A 15015-nucleotide genomic window follows, 5' to 3' on the forward strand; every position below is an offset into this window, starting at 1 on the left:
AGAGGGTCAGTACTGAGGGAGTGCTGCACTGTCAGAGGGTCAGTACAAAGGGATTGCTGCACTGTCCAGAGGGTCAGCACTGAGGGAGTGCTGCACTTTCAGAGGGTCAGTACTGAGGGAGTGCTGCACTGTCAGAGGGTCAGTTCTGAGGGAGTGCTGCACTGTTAGAGGGTCAGTTCTGAAGGAGTGCTGCACTGTCAGAGGGTCAGTACTGAAGGTGCGCTGCACTGTCAGAGGATCAGTACTGAGGGAGTGCTGCACTGTCAGAGGGTCAGCACTGAGGGAGTGCTTCACTGTCAGAGGGTCAGTTCTGAAGGAGTGCTGCACTGTCAGAGGGTCAGTTCTGAAGGAGTGCTGCACTGTCAGAGGGTCAGTACTGAGGGAGTGCTGCACTGTCAGAGGGTCAGTACTGAGGGAGTGCTGCACTGTGAGAGGGTCAGTACTGAGGGAGTGCTGCACTGTCAGAGGGTCAGTACAAAGGGATTGCTGCACTGTCCAGAGGGTCAGCACTGAGGGAGTGCTGCACTTTCAGAGGGTCAGTACTGAGGGAGTGCTGCACTGTCAGAGGGTCAGTTCTGAGGGAGTGCTGCACTGTCACAGGGTCAGTACTGAGGGAGTGCTGCACTGTCAGAGGGTCAGTTCTGAGGGAGTGCTGCACTGTCAGAGGGTCAGTTCTGAAGGAGTGCTGCACTGTCAGAGGGCCAGTACTGAGGGAGTGCTGCACTGTCAGAGGGTCAGTACTGAGGGAGTGCTGCACTGTCAGAGGGTCAGTACAAAGGGATTGCTGCACTGTCCAGAGGGTCAGCACTGAGGGAGTGCTGCACTGTCAGAGGGTCAGTACTGAGGGAGTGCTGCACTGGCCAGAGGGTCAGCACTGAGTAAGTGCTGCACTGTCAGAGGGTTAGTAGAAAGGGATTGCTGCACTGTCAGAGGGTCAGTACTGAGGGTGTGCTCCACTGGCCAGAGGGTCAGTACTGAGGGAGTGCTGCACTGGCCAGAGTGTCAGCACTGAGTTAGTGCTGCACTGTCAGAGGGTCAGTAGAAAGGGATTGCTGCACTGTCAGAGGGTCAGTACTGAGGGAGTGCTGCACTGGCCAGAGGGTCAGTACTGAGGGAGTGCTGCACTGTCAGAGGGTCAGTAGAAAGGGATTACTGCACTGTCAGAGGGTCAGTGCTGAGGGAGTGCTGCACTGTCAGGGGGTCAGTACTGAGGGAGTGCTGCACTGTCAGAGGGTCAGTACTGAGGGAGTGCTGCACGATCTGATGGTCAGTACTGAGGGAGTGCTGCACTGTCAGAGGGTCAGTACTGAGGGAGTGCTGCACTGTTTGAGAGTCAGTACTGAGGGAGAGCTGCACTGTCAGAGGGTCAGTACTGAGGGAGTGCTGCACTGTCAGAGAGTCAGTACTGAGGGAGTGCTGCACTGTCAGAGGGTCAGTACTGAGGGAGTGCTGCACTGTCAGAGGGTCAGTACTGAGCGAGTGCTGCACTGTCAGAGGGTCAGTACTGAGGGAGAGCTGCACTGTCAGAGGGTCAGTACTGAGGGAGAGCTGCACTGTCAGAGGGTCAGTACTGAGGGAGTGCTGCACTGTCAGAGGGTCAGTACTGAGGGAGCGCTGCACTGTCAGAGGTGCAATGGGACTGTGGCCCTGTCTATTAATGTTGGGGGAATGATCACTTCCTTGGCTTTGGAGAATTTTACTGTGAAGTGAACCGGGAACCTTGGGCTGATGAGTGGGGTGACACCACCCCCTGCTGGCGAGAGGCAATTGTGCAGAAATAAATAGAATTGCAAGGACTGGAAAAGGGTGCTTCTCACTGACCAGGCCCGTACAGTGTCAGCGAATCATTCTCCCAATTGACACTTTGAAACCCGATAAAATCCTCAGAGACCAAGTGTGATCCCAGAAGTTGACAATGATCATTTTCAATCATATTGGGATTCGGTGGCCTTGTAAATCAACAACAACTTACATTTACACCTACATTTACAATGCACCTACAATCAAACAAATGTCCCCTTGGTGCCTCAGAGGACCGATCATCGAATAAAATCTGACCCCAAACTGCATGTGGAGATAGGAGGGACATGTGAGCAAAGATATGTCAGTGAGCCTGGTTTTTAAGGAGTGTTCAATGGTCACAGAGGAGTCAGGCACGGGAGGATAACGAAAAGGATTTATTGTTAAAGCAGACTATTTACAGGTCATAATCCAGGCCCCAGCCAGGACTTCGCTGCCTTTGTTCCTTCTTGAGCCGCCTTTCATGTCCATATTCAACTACTCCGCTGATGGGTCTCCGCCTCTCAGCGAGGGAGTTCGTATTCCATGAGACTCACAGGAAGGTTCAGAGACAGAGAGTGCGAGAGAGAGAGACAGAGAGACAATGAGAGAAAGAGAGAGTGAGAGACAGAGCAAAAAAGAGAAAGAGACACTGTGGTAAACCACGGTATTGCATTGTATCACATTGTGTTGTGTTGTACATGCCTGGGCTTGTCCAGGCTGGCTCCGCCTGTGGCTCCTCCCCTCGGGCTTATGTATAAAGGTGGCAGGTCTCCGCCTCCGACCCAGTTCGGGTCCAGAGACAGGAGGCTAGCTGTTTAGTGTATTAAAGCCTCAGTTACATTCATCACTCGTCGTGTGTTATTGATGGTGTATCAATTTAATACACTAAACTCCTCAAGATGAACTCATCACTCAAGCCTGATCGCCTGGAGCTGGACCCACAGGCAGCCGACGCCACAGAAAGGTTTGAACACTGGCTAAGCTGCTTCGAAGCGTACCTCGCATCCTTCACCAAAAACTTCACAGACCTCCAGAAGAAGCAGATCCTCCACGCACGAGTGAGCCCAAGAGTCTTTCTCCTCATCAGGGATGCCCCCTCATACTCGGAGGCGATAACGTTGCTAAAAGGACAATACGTGAAATCCATTAACGAGGTGTATGCTAGGCACCTCCTCGACACGAGACGGCAACACCCTGGGGAATCACTTGCGGAATTCCTACGTGCCTTGCACATACACTGCAGGAACTGTGACTGCCGGGTGATATCGTCTACCCAGCACGCGGAGCTGCTTATCAGGGACGCTTATGTCGCAGGCATGAACTCTAACAATATCCGCCAGCGATTACTTACTAGAAGGGGGGACACTCGGCCTCCCAGAGACAGTACAACTCTCCAACCCGCTGGAGGTGGCCTCCCAGTGTTGCTAATTGTGTTTCTCTTAATTTGGCTCTGAAGATGGCGGCCAATATGGTCGCCTTCCTTAATTCTAATTACATTTGCCCGAGAGTCGCCAGGTATCTCTCGATACCGCCACAAGGTTCAAAACCGAATACTGATCAAAGACTCGATACACCAGTTAGTAAGTTCAAACTCAATGCTCATTTATTTACACACACAGTCAAATATGCTCATGCATAAAACTCTACAAACTAAACTATCACTACTGCTAAAAGCCTATACTTAGCTTCGGGTGCCCACTCAGTCAGAGGAACAATGGCCGTTGTTCGGTTCTGAGGCTGCTGGGGTCGAACTGGTACGGAATAACAGCTAGGAGCGTCTGTCTCGTAGCGTGCGTTGACCTTGGACTTACTTGTTCTGATGTTGCTGTTGGGCAGGTCTCTCCTTGGTGAGAGCCGGAACCACAAGAGAACGATTCTCTCTTGGGGGATTCTTCTCATACCCAAAAGGGGCTTCGCGTGCTTTTGGGCGGGCCTTGAACTTGGCCCCAATTAATTGGGCCATTTCCCAATCGCTCTCATCGATTTCCTCCAATAGAGGGGTGGGTGCCCTGATTGCTGGGCGTGTCCCAGATGGCCGTTGGCCTGCTTTGTTCTGGTCTCCTCTGGCGCCGGGGTGTCTGTCTTGGTATCGTTTACTTAAATGTTACCTTTTTGTTCCCGGGGATGGCTCATTAATATGGAAATGGTTTGCAGTATCGGTCTTGTCTGGGAGCTACGGCTCCAATCAACAGACAAACCTTACACCTGCTGGTTTCTTAGTATTGTCCATTCTCCCTGCAATCTTTGCAGAGTGTCCATTTTGTAATCGGGAAGTGGCCATCCCAGAACATGGGGGCCTACACCTCCGACCGCGTGGCACCCTCGTGGGCCTCATGGGCGCAGCCATCAACCGACCCAGGTGCGACGCAAGCCTGCGCCGGAGGCCCGAGGTGCTACTTCTGCGGCCAGAGTAATCACCCCAGACAACGCTGCCCGGCACAGAACGCTACTCGTAACGGCTGTGGGAGGAAGGGCCACTTTGCGAAAGCCTGCCAGGCCCGATCCCCCCTAAACCTTCTAGGCCCAGCAGCACTGCCTGCTGCCTGTCAGGGCCGTCCCCAGCTGCCGCGCCACCCGCCATGTGCGACCCGTGGCTGCCGCCATCTTCAATTTTGTCCGTCATGTGCAACCCACAGGGCCGCCATCTTGGATGCCATCACCGCTGCCAGACGCCATGCGCAGCCCATGGGGGCCGCCATCGCTGATGCCACCAGCGACGCACGACTCATGGGGGCCGCCATCTTGGGACCACTCCGCAGCCTCCCGGGAGGCCAGCTCGCCCGACCGTACGCTGGCCGCCGCTACCACCGACCGACCTACAGACCGCCTTCCAAAGCTCGCCTCCATCACGCTCGACCAGTCCCGGCCGCACCAACTCGCGAAGTCCACGATGACCGTCTGGATCAACGGGCACGAGACGGCCTGCCTTTTCGACTCCTGGAGCACAGACAGCTTCATACTCCCAGATACGGTAAGGCTCTGCTCCCTCCAAATCTTACCCGCGACCCAGAAAATCTCCCTGGCTTCCGGATCCCAGTGCTATCTCCAGAGCCTTACCTTCAAGTTCGGTGGACCCCTGCCCCCCCTCGCCATCTGTAGCCTCACAACCCTTAAGGTCGCCCCACCCTCCCTCTTCACAAACCTCATCCCGGACTGTAAGCCCATCGCTACCAGACGCAGACGCTACAGTGCCCAGGACAGGGCCTTTATCAGGTCGGAGGTCCAGCGACTCCTGCGAGAGGGGATCATTGAGGCTAGTACCAGCCCCTGGAGAGCCCAAGTGGTGGTCGTCAAGACTGGAGAGGAGCACCGGATGGTCATCGACTACAGTCAGACCATTAACCGGCACACGCAGCTCGATGCGTACCCCCTCCCCCGCATATCTGACATGGTCAATCAAATTGCGCAGTATCAAGTCTTCTCCACAGTCGACTTAAAGTCTGCGTACCACCAGCTCCTCCGCCCGGAGGACCGCCAATACACTGCCTTCGAGGCAGATGGCCACCTCTACCACTTCCTCAGGGTACCCTTCGGCGTCACCAACGGGATCTCGGTCTTCCAAAGAGAAATGGACCGAATGGTTGACCAGTATGGGCTGCGGGCCCCCTTCCCCTACTTGGACAATGTCACCATCCATGGTAATGACCAGCAGCACCATGACGAGAACCTCTGGCGCTTCCTCCCCACCGCTAAACTCCTGAACCTTACCTATATTAGAGAAAAATGCGTCTTCCGCACAACCCGCCAAGCCATCCTCGGCTACGTCGTGGAACACGGAGTCCTAGGGCCCGACCCCGACAGCATCCGCCCCCTCCTGGAACTCCCCCTCCCCCACTGCCCAAAGACCCTGAAGAGATGCCTGGGGTTTTTCTCTTACTATGCCCAGTATGTCCCCAACTATGTGGACAAGGCCCGTCCACTGATCAAATCCACCATTTTTCCCCTGACGGCTGAGGCCCGGCTGGCCTTCAATCGCATCAAGGCAGATATTGCCAAAGCCGTGATGCACGCTGTGGACGAGTCCATCCCATTCCAAGTGGAGAGCGATGCGTCGGTCTTTGCTCTGGCCGCTACCCTCAACCAGGCGGGCAGGCCCGTGGCTTTCTTCTCCCGAACCCTTCATGCCTCTGAAATTCGGCACTCCTCCGTCGAAAAGGAAGCCCTAGCCATCGTAGAAGCTGTGCGACATTGGCGGCCTTTCCTGGCCAGGAGGAGATTCACTCTCCTCACTGACCAACGGTCGGTAGCCTTCATGTTCAATAACACACAGCGGGGCAAGATCAAGAATGACAAGATTCTGAGGTGGAGGATCGAACTCTCCACCTACAACTACGATATCTTGTACCAACCTGGGAATCTGAATGAGCCCCCAGATGCCCTCTCCCGCGGTACATGTGCCAGCGCACAAGTAGACCGACTGTGGGCCCTCCACAAAGACCTCTGTCACCTGGGGGGTCCCCCGTTTCTTTAGGCAGACTCACAACCTGCCTTACTCCGTCGAGGAGGCCAGTTCCTTGACCAGGGACTGCCAGGTCTGCGCGGAGTGCAAACCGCACTTCTACCGGCCGGACAGAGCACACCTGGTAAAGGCCTCTCGCCCCTTTGAGCGCCTCAGCATCGACTTCAAAGGGCCCCTCCCCTCCACTGACCTTAACTTCCTCATCATCGTTGATGAGTACTCAAGATTCCCCTTCGTCATCCGCTGCTCTGACATGACCTCTGCCTCCGTTATCAAGGCCCTGCACAGTCTTTTCACCCTGTTTGGGTTCCCCGCGTACATCCATAGCGATCGGGGCTCCTCCTTTATGAGCGATGAGTTGCGTCAGTTCCTGCTCAGCAAAGGCATCACCTCCAGCAGGACGACCAGCTATAACCCCCGGGGAAACGGACAGGTGGTGAGGGAGAACGCGACGGTCTGGAAGGCCGTCCTCCTGGCCCCACGGTCTAGAAGTCTCCCAGTCTCCCGCTGGCAGGAGGTCCTCTCCGATGCGCTTCACTCCATCCGGTCACCCCTGTGTACAGCCACCAATGAGACTCCTCATGAACGTATGTTTGCCTTCCCCAGGAAGTCCACCTCCGGGGTCTCGCTTCCGTCCTGGCTGACAGTCCCAGGGCTCGTCCTTCTTCGGCAGCATGCGAGGAGCAATAAAACCAACCCCCTCGTCGAGAAGGTTCTGCTCCTCCATGCAAACCCACAATATGCCTACGTGGCACACCAGGATGGGCGGCAGGACATGGTCTCCCTTCAGGATTTGGCACCTGCAGGTTCCCCAGCGACCTTCACCACCACCCCCCACCCTACACCGTCTTCCCCCACTCTTGCCCACCTCCCCCACGAACTAACACCCGCAGGCCCACCGGCGACAAGCACCACCACCTCCACCCATATACTGCCACCCCCTTCGCCGACTCAACATCTGGGTGAAGAAGACAACACGCTCCCGGACGCGCAGGTCTCGACACCGGCGCCCACACCATAGCCGGGACGGAGGCGATCACGGCGGAAGGTCAAGGCCCCCGATAGACATGACCTTTAAGACCACTTCACCCCCGCTAGACATTTTTTAAACAGGGGGTGAATGTGGTAAACCACGGTATTGCATTGTATGGCATTGTATTGTATTGTGCATTCTTGTACATGCTTGGACCTGCCCAGGCTGGCTCCACCTGTGGCTCCTCCCCTCGGGCTTATGTATAAAGGTGGCAAGTCTCCACCTCCGACCCAGTTCGGGTCCAGAGGCAGGAGGTTTGCTGTTTAGTGTATTAAAGCCTCAGTTACGTTCATCACTCGTCGTGAGTTGTTGATGGTGTATCAGACACAGAGGCAGAGACAGGGCGAGAGAGAGAGTGAAAGAGGCAGAGACAGAGGGAATGACAGCAAAAATCAGAGAAAGACAGAGAGACACAAGCAGAGAGACAGAGAGTGAGCGAGAGCGAGAGGAGAGAGAGACAGAAAGCAAGTGAGCGAGAGAGAGAGAGACAACAAGAAAGAGAGCGAGAGAGAGAGAGGGGACAGAGAGAGAAAGAGACTCAGGCAAGCGACCACTAGGAAGCAACGACTGTAGAAAAATGTAGATTTATTTTACTTATATATTTACACCTCCTGCCCCTCGAAGAGTCTCCCATGCCTGGCCCACACTTGGATATTTATGTTGCAGATGCCCCTGGTTTAAGGGGCAGGCTCCACCCCACCGCCCCACCCCCACCCACATCTAGGTAGATCGGAATCAGGTGAGGCCGTAGGGACTCTGAGGTTGCAGATTGCTGAGCCTCCTGTCAGGTTATACCATCCCTCCAGCCCCCGTCCACCGCCCCCCATTTCCATTTTGACGGTAGGACTGGCCAGACGGGTATAACGGACCGGGAGCGCCGTTTTAGGTTTGAACGTCTGGGTGGTTTTGCTGTGCTTTGCCTGGCAGTCGCTCCCGGACCTGTGTCGACTACTGTGGGTAAAGTCTACATGTCTGACTCCAGGTCGGGCGAGTCGACCTCCCCGCGTCTCTGAAGCGAGAGGCTCTTCTGCCTCACTGGGTATCACCAGCGGCCATTCTGGAGGAACGGCCACTCCCAGTCATGGCTTGGCCTCAGCTACCTGTAAAGTCCGGCTGCAGAGATGGTCCACCTGTCTATTAGTCTTTGCCCTGCACCCATACAGAGTATGAGACTGGACCTGACTCTTTTATTACTGTTAAGGCCTGATGGGATCTACCCCAGAATACTGAGGGAAGCAAGGGAGGAAATTGCTGGGGCCTTGACAGAAATCTTTATATCCTCACTGATTACAGGTGAGGTCCCAGAGGACTGGAGAATAGCAAATATTGTTCCTTTATTTAAGAAGGATAGCAAGGATAATCCAGGGAATTACGTCACATCAATGTAGGTAAATTATTGGAGGTGAAGTCACACAGGATCAGAGGTGAGCTGGCAAGATGGATACAGAACTGGCTCGGTCATAGAAACCAGAGGGTAGCAGTGGAAGGGTGCTTTTCAGAATGGAGGGCTGTGTCTAGTGGTGTTCCACAGGGATTAGTGCTGGGACCTTTGCCATTTGGAGTATATATAAATGATTTAACTGGTCTGATTAGTGTTTTGTTATGCTCTTGTCGTAGCATAAGCTGCTTCCTTGATGTGCACTCTGACAAAGGAAGGTTCAGACTTGGGGATAGCTTTAACACGTTTATTAAACAATTAACAATTCTCCTACTTGGATCGACTCTACTGTTAATCCTTCTATAGCTACTCAGACTGACGAACCAGTCTGCTACAATCCACATGGTGGGTGTGATGTTCCATCAACCCTGTGTCTGTACTCACTGAGAGTCTCCACTGGAAAGAGACTGAGCATGTGTGATGTGTCCTTTTATATGGATTGGTGCAATGCCCTCCTGTGGTAGTGTCACCTCTGTGTGTATCGTGACTGGCCATTGGTCGTGTCCTATCTTACTGACCTATTGGTTGACTGCCTGTGTGTCATGTCTCTGGTGCTCCCTCTAGTGTCTAGCTAGGTGTAGTGTATGTACATTAACCCTTTGTGTACTTACAGTGATGTATATCACCACATCGCCCCTTTTTTCGTGTTACATATTTTCTGTACAGTGTTAAAGAAAATTGAACAAACAAGGTAGATGAGTGATACTCTGTACAAGTTATGATAACAGTGATCATTAAACAATAAGTCCAAATCATATGCATGAGTCCAAAGTTCACTAATTATTATGGTCGAGTGGCTTTCTTGTTTGGTTGGTGAGTTGGTGATGTTGATGGTGGCATTGCATTGTAAACGCCATCAGCGTCCCAGTGCTGAAGGAACCAAGATGTGGTCAACTCACTTCGTTGTCGGACTTGGATTCTTTTTTTTTCGATGCTTGTGGTGATAATTCTTGATGGCATCTATCCTGAAAGCCAGGTTGCCTGTTGGTAGTGCAGCAAACGCGGATTGGTAAGATGCATCATCCTGCCATGGCATGTCATTGTACTGAGCTGAGCAGTAACAGTGTCCCTCATGGGCAGAGTTGTACCATGTTGTACCAGTCGTAGTTCCAGTGGTGTTGTTTTTGTCGTGCTTGTTGTCGACGTTGTTGCCTTTGGTACGCTTCTTGCTATTGTCTTTGATGTTGTTGTTGTGGTGGTTGGTTTTGTTGCCGTGTTTGCTGCGCTCAAGGACCACACTCTGTGGATTACGAGTCCTTCACACAGTTACTCGTGTCAGCGTGCTTTGTGGCATCTGGGGAGGGGAGTTGGGGTGGGGATGGGGGTTGGGATGGGGTGAGGGGGGTTGGGGTGAGGGGGGTTGGGGTGGGGTGAGGGTGTTTGGGGTGGGGTGAGGGGGGTTGGGGTGGGGTGAGGGTGGTTGGGGTGGGGATGGGGGTTGGGATGGGGCGAGGGTGGTTGGAGTGGGGTGAGGGGTGTTGGGCTGGGGTGAGGATGGTTGGTGTGGGGTGAGGGGGGATGGGGTGGGGTGAGCGGGGTTGGGCTGTGGATGGGGGTTGGGGTGGGGGTTGGGGTGGGGGTTGGGGTGGGGGTTGGGGTGGGGTGAGGGGGGTTGGGGTGGGGAGAGGGGGTTGGGGTGGAATAAGGGGGTTTGGGGTGGGGGTTGGGGTGGGATGAGGGGGGTTGGGGTGGGTGAGGGGGGGTTGGTGTAGGGGTGAGGGGGGTTGGGGTGAGGTATGGGGTGTTTGGGATGGGGTGAGGGGGGTTGGGGTGGGGTGAGGGGGGTTGGGATGGGGGTGAGGGTGGGTTGGGGTGGGGTGGCGTGAGGGGGGGTTGGGGTGGGGTGAGGGGTGTAGGGGTGGGGATGAGAGGGGTTGGGGTGGGGTGAGGGGGGTTGGGATGGGGGTGAGGGTGGGGTGGGGTGGGGTGAGGGGGGGTTGGGGTGGGGTGAGGGGTGTTGGGGTGGGGATGAGGGGGTTGGGGAGAAGGGGGGTTGGGGTGGGGTGAGGGGGTGTTGGGGTGGGGGTGAGGGGAGGTTGGGGTGGGGTGAGAGTTGATTCGGGTGGGGAGGGGAGTTGAGGTGGGGTGAGGGGGGTCGGAGTGGGGTGAGGGGGGGTTGGGGTGTTGTGTGGGGGTTGCGGTAGGGTGAGGGGGGTTGGGGTGGGGGTGAGGAGGTGTTGGGGAGGGGTGAAAGTTGATTGGGGTGGGGAGGGGAGTTGGGGTGGGGTGAGGGGGTGTTGGGGTGGGGTGAGGGGGTGTTGGGGTGGGGTGAGGGGGCGTTGGGTTGGGGTGGGGGTGAGGGGGTTTGGGGTGGGGTGAGAGTTGATTGGGGTGGGAAGGGGAGTTGGGCTGGGATTAGGGGAGTTGGGGTGTGGTGAAGGGGTTTGGGGGGGCACACATGTGTCATGAGGTTCCGCAACTAGGCAGGGGGTCTCCCTTTCCTCCGGGCCGCCGGCCTCAGCCAGTGCCCTCTGCTCGGGCGCGGTGAGGGGACACAGGTCTGGTTGTTCCCCCTCCGGTCTTCTCCCGCTCCCGGCGGTTGTGCACAGCCTTGTCCTGGGGGGAAGCAAATTCAAACAGCAACAGTGTTAGATGGCCCGGCGCATGCAGCCCAGGGGTTGGGTAGCTGATGGCATCAGTGGCCAGGGCACACGGCCATTGCGGCTGGCATGGGTGCTGGCATGTGGGGCAGGGTGGCGGTCCAGCCATCCCCCGCGAGGGCGGTACTGGTCACATGTGTGTGTGTGGGGGGGGGGGGGGTTGATGCCAGGGCTGGGTACTCACCCTGGCCGCTCTGAGGAGGTCGTGCAATTTCTTTCAGCACTGGGTTGGGCAAGTCCGGATGACTTCGCTAACTGCGCTGACGGCAGCTCTCATCTCCGCCCAGGCGTGGCGAACGGCAGACCCTGAGGACCTTCCTCCCGGGCCGGGGTAGAGCACCTGCCGCTCTCCTCCACGGAGTCAAGGAGGGTCTCCAGTTCTGCATCACGGAAGCGCGGCGCTGCTCTCTTTGCGGCCATGTTGGCTGGCACGCTTGTGTGTGGAAGGGGGAAGAATCCCTTACATGCGGCTGGAGCTGTGCGACAATCACGGAGCAGGCGAATCCGCCGCCATTCCGCTTCCAAGGTGTGGTGTTTGAGTGACGCCCGTGCTAGCCCCTTTGGAGTGGGCTGAATACTTTCACCTGTCGTGGCGTTTTTGCGGTCGTGAAATTCCACAGTTTTCACGATGGCGTCAACACTTAGTCTTAGAAACGGAGAATCCAGCTCCATATTTCCCCCCCAACTCCTCACGCCTCACAAAACGACCTCCCAGGAACAGGGCTTTTAATACCCTGACCCCCATCTCCGAAACCTCCCATCCCACTTCCCTGGCTCAAACCGATGGTTCACCCTAATCGGCATCTCTCTTGACCCCGCCCACAACTTGCACTGCTGCCTCAACTGCCTCCAGATCTTCAGCGTCGCCATCACCACCGGACTCCCCGAATATCTACCCGGGGCCATCGGGAGCGTCGCTGTTGCCAACGCCCTCAGCCCTGCCAGTAAGTGTCTGTGACAAGATGTGTCATTAATGCTGGTTCCAAAATATGCTTAGCAAGTTGATACAATTAAACAACATGGTTACAGAGAGTATTTCAGCATTAAACTTCCTCCACTTGTGACTGAAGTTAGTTTCAGGCTGACTACATTTCTGCCACATCGCCTGGAACAATTCCTTTTTTCCCTATTTGTAACAGAGACACACACAGAATCAAGTTGACTCACACAAGCCTCGGAGCGGTGGGGTGGGGGGGAGTCAATAAGGAGAACCTATTTCCTCTTGTGGGAGTGAAGTGTCTGCATAATATCCACTCATGTATATAATGAGATGCAGACAGGCAGTGATTGACACACAGGATGACCAATAAGCACACAGCACAGTGCAGCCAGTGGATGAGCCGGGAGTACAGGAGGCGAAAGAGGCCGGAATTCTGGCCTTTGCGTCCCTAGTAGCCCGGCGAAGGGTCTTGCTATTGTGGAAGGAGGCGAAGCCCCCTAGCCTGGAGGCCTGGATAAACGACATGGCGGGGTTCATAAAATTGGAGAGAATTAAGTTTGCTTTGAGAGGGTCTGCACAAGGGTTCTACAGGCGGTGGCAACCGTTCCTAGAATATCTCGCGGAGCGTTAGAGGGAGGTCGGGCAGCAGCAGCAGCAACCCTGGGGGGCGGGGGGGGGTTAGGGGAGGGGGGAATGAAAGATTGCTGGAGGGGACGGATGAGCGGGGGATAACATGGAGGGTGGGGGAAACTGGCACGAATGGGCGCGAGCCAGTGTATAAAGCTATGTAAATATATCATCTTACCTTGTATATATCTTGCTCAGGGAGAATTTGCGTTATTTTGTTACGGGGGGTGGGGGGGGTGGGGGGGGGGGGGTTATTATTTGTAAGGGGAAAAATTGTGTTGTTAAAAAACCTTAATAAAAATATTATTTAAAAAAACACAGTGCAGCCAATCGCCAGACAGGACACTACCCACTATAAAGCCAGAGGGGACCAGGTTTCCCGCTCTCTCTGGACCCAGCCACTGAGACAGTCAGAGTCCACGAGCTAGCACAGTGCAAACACCATGTGGTAGTCAGTAAGTCTGGTCAAGGTCAATAGTCAGATCAGTATCGTGTCGACCCACAGCTGAATCTGTACAGCAGTTCATCTAGTTGAATAAAACAGTGTTGGATCGTCTCCTGTGTTAGACGTCTGTCTCTAACTTCCCTGCATCGAGTGCAGCCTACATCGAACCAACCTGCCTAACACATCAGTGTCCAGAGCAAGGATACAGAAAATTACACCAACCCGTTCACAACCAGTACAGGGATTTGATACAGAGTAAAGCTCCCTCTACACTGTCCCCATCAAACACTCCCAGGACAGGTACAGCACGGGGTTAGATACAGAGTAAAGCTCCCTCTACACTGTCCGCATCAAACACTCCCAGGACAGGTACAGCACGGGGTTAGATACAGAGTAAAGCTCCCTCTACACTGTCCCCATCAAACACTCCCAGGGCCGGTACAAAAGGGGTTAGATACAGAGTAAAGCTCCCTCTGCACTGTCCCCATCAAACACTCCCAGGACAGGTACAGCACGGGGTTACATACAGAGTAAAACTCCCTCTACACTGTCCCCATCAAACACTCCCAGGACAGGTACAGCACAGGGTTAGATACAGAGTAAAGCTCCCTCTACACTGTCCCCTTCAAACACTCCCAGGGCAGGTACAGCGCGGGGTTAGATACAGAGTAAAGCTCCCTCTACACTGTCCCCATCAAACACTCCCAGCACAGGTACAGCACGGGGTTAGATACAGAGTAAAGCTCCCTCTACACTGTCCCCATCAAACACTCCCAGGACAGGTACAGCACAGGGTTAGATACAGAGTAAAGCTCCCTCTACACTGTCCCCATCAACCACTCCCAGGACAGGTACAGCATGGGGTTAGATACAGAGTAAAGCTCCCTCTACACTGTCCCCATCAAACACTCCCAGGACAGGTACAGCACAGGGTTAGATACAGAGTAAAGCTCCCTCTACACTGTCCCCATCAACCACTCCCAGGACAGGTACAGCACAGGGTTAGATACAGAGTAAAGCTCCCTCTACACTGTCCCCATCAACCACTCCCAGGACAGGTACAGCATGGGGTTAGATACAGAGTAAAGCTCCCTCTACACTGTCCCCATCAAACACTCCCAGCACAGGTACAGCACAGGGTTAGATACAGAGTAAAGCTCCCTCTACACTGTCCCCATCAAACACTCCCAGGACAGGTACAGCATGGGGTTAGATACAGAGTAAAGCTCCCTCTACACTGTCCCCATCAAACACTCCCAGCACAGGTACAGCACGGGGTTAGATACAGAGTACCGGACAGGCCCCAACTGTAACTCTTGTTTTGTTTGTGCTGAGCAGTCATTACCTGCAGTGAACACAGACACTGAGCTAGTGGAACACTCCGATGCAACATTCTGTATCATTGTATCGGATGAGGGGAGAGATTAACAAAGGGGCTTCTGTCTACTTTCCACTGAATAAACCCTGCGAAGTGCACAATCTTTGACACAAAGTTATCGAGGCAGCCACCCTCCCGTCCACTCTCTGCTGACGTTCCTGTTGGTTGGCACGCCAATCGGCAGCTGCATCTTGCTGACTCTTCATGTCGTTCTATCTCGTGTCAGATTTCAGTGTGAGGAGGAGAGCGCTCGTGGGCGTGGGTGAGGGTGGGGGACCGGTGAAGGAGAGAGGAGGAGGGTGTCGGGGGAGGG

Source organism: Scyliorhinus torazame, chromosome 12 (genome assembly GCF_047496885.1).
Source record: "Scyliorhinus torazame isolate Kashiwa2021f chromosome 12, sScyTor2.1, whole genome shotgun sequence".
NCBI lineage: Eukaryota > Metazoa > Chordata > Chondrichthyes > Carcharhiniformes > Scyliorhinidae > Scyliorhinus > Scyliorhinus torazame.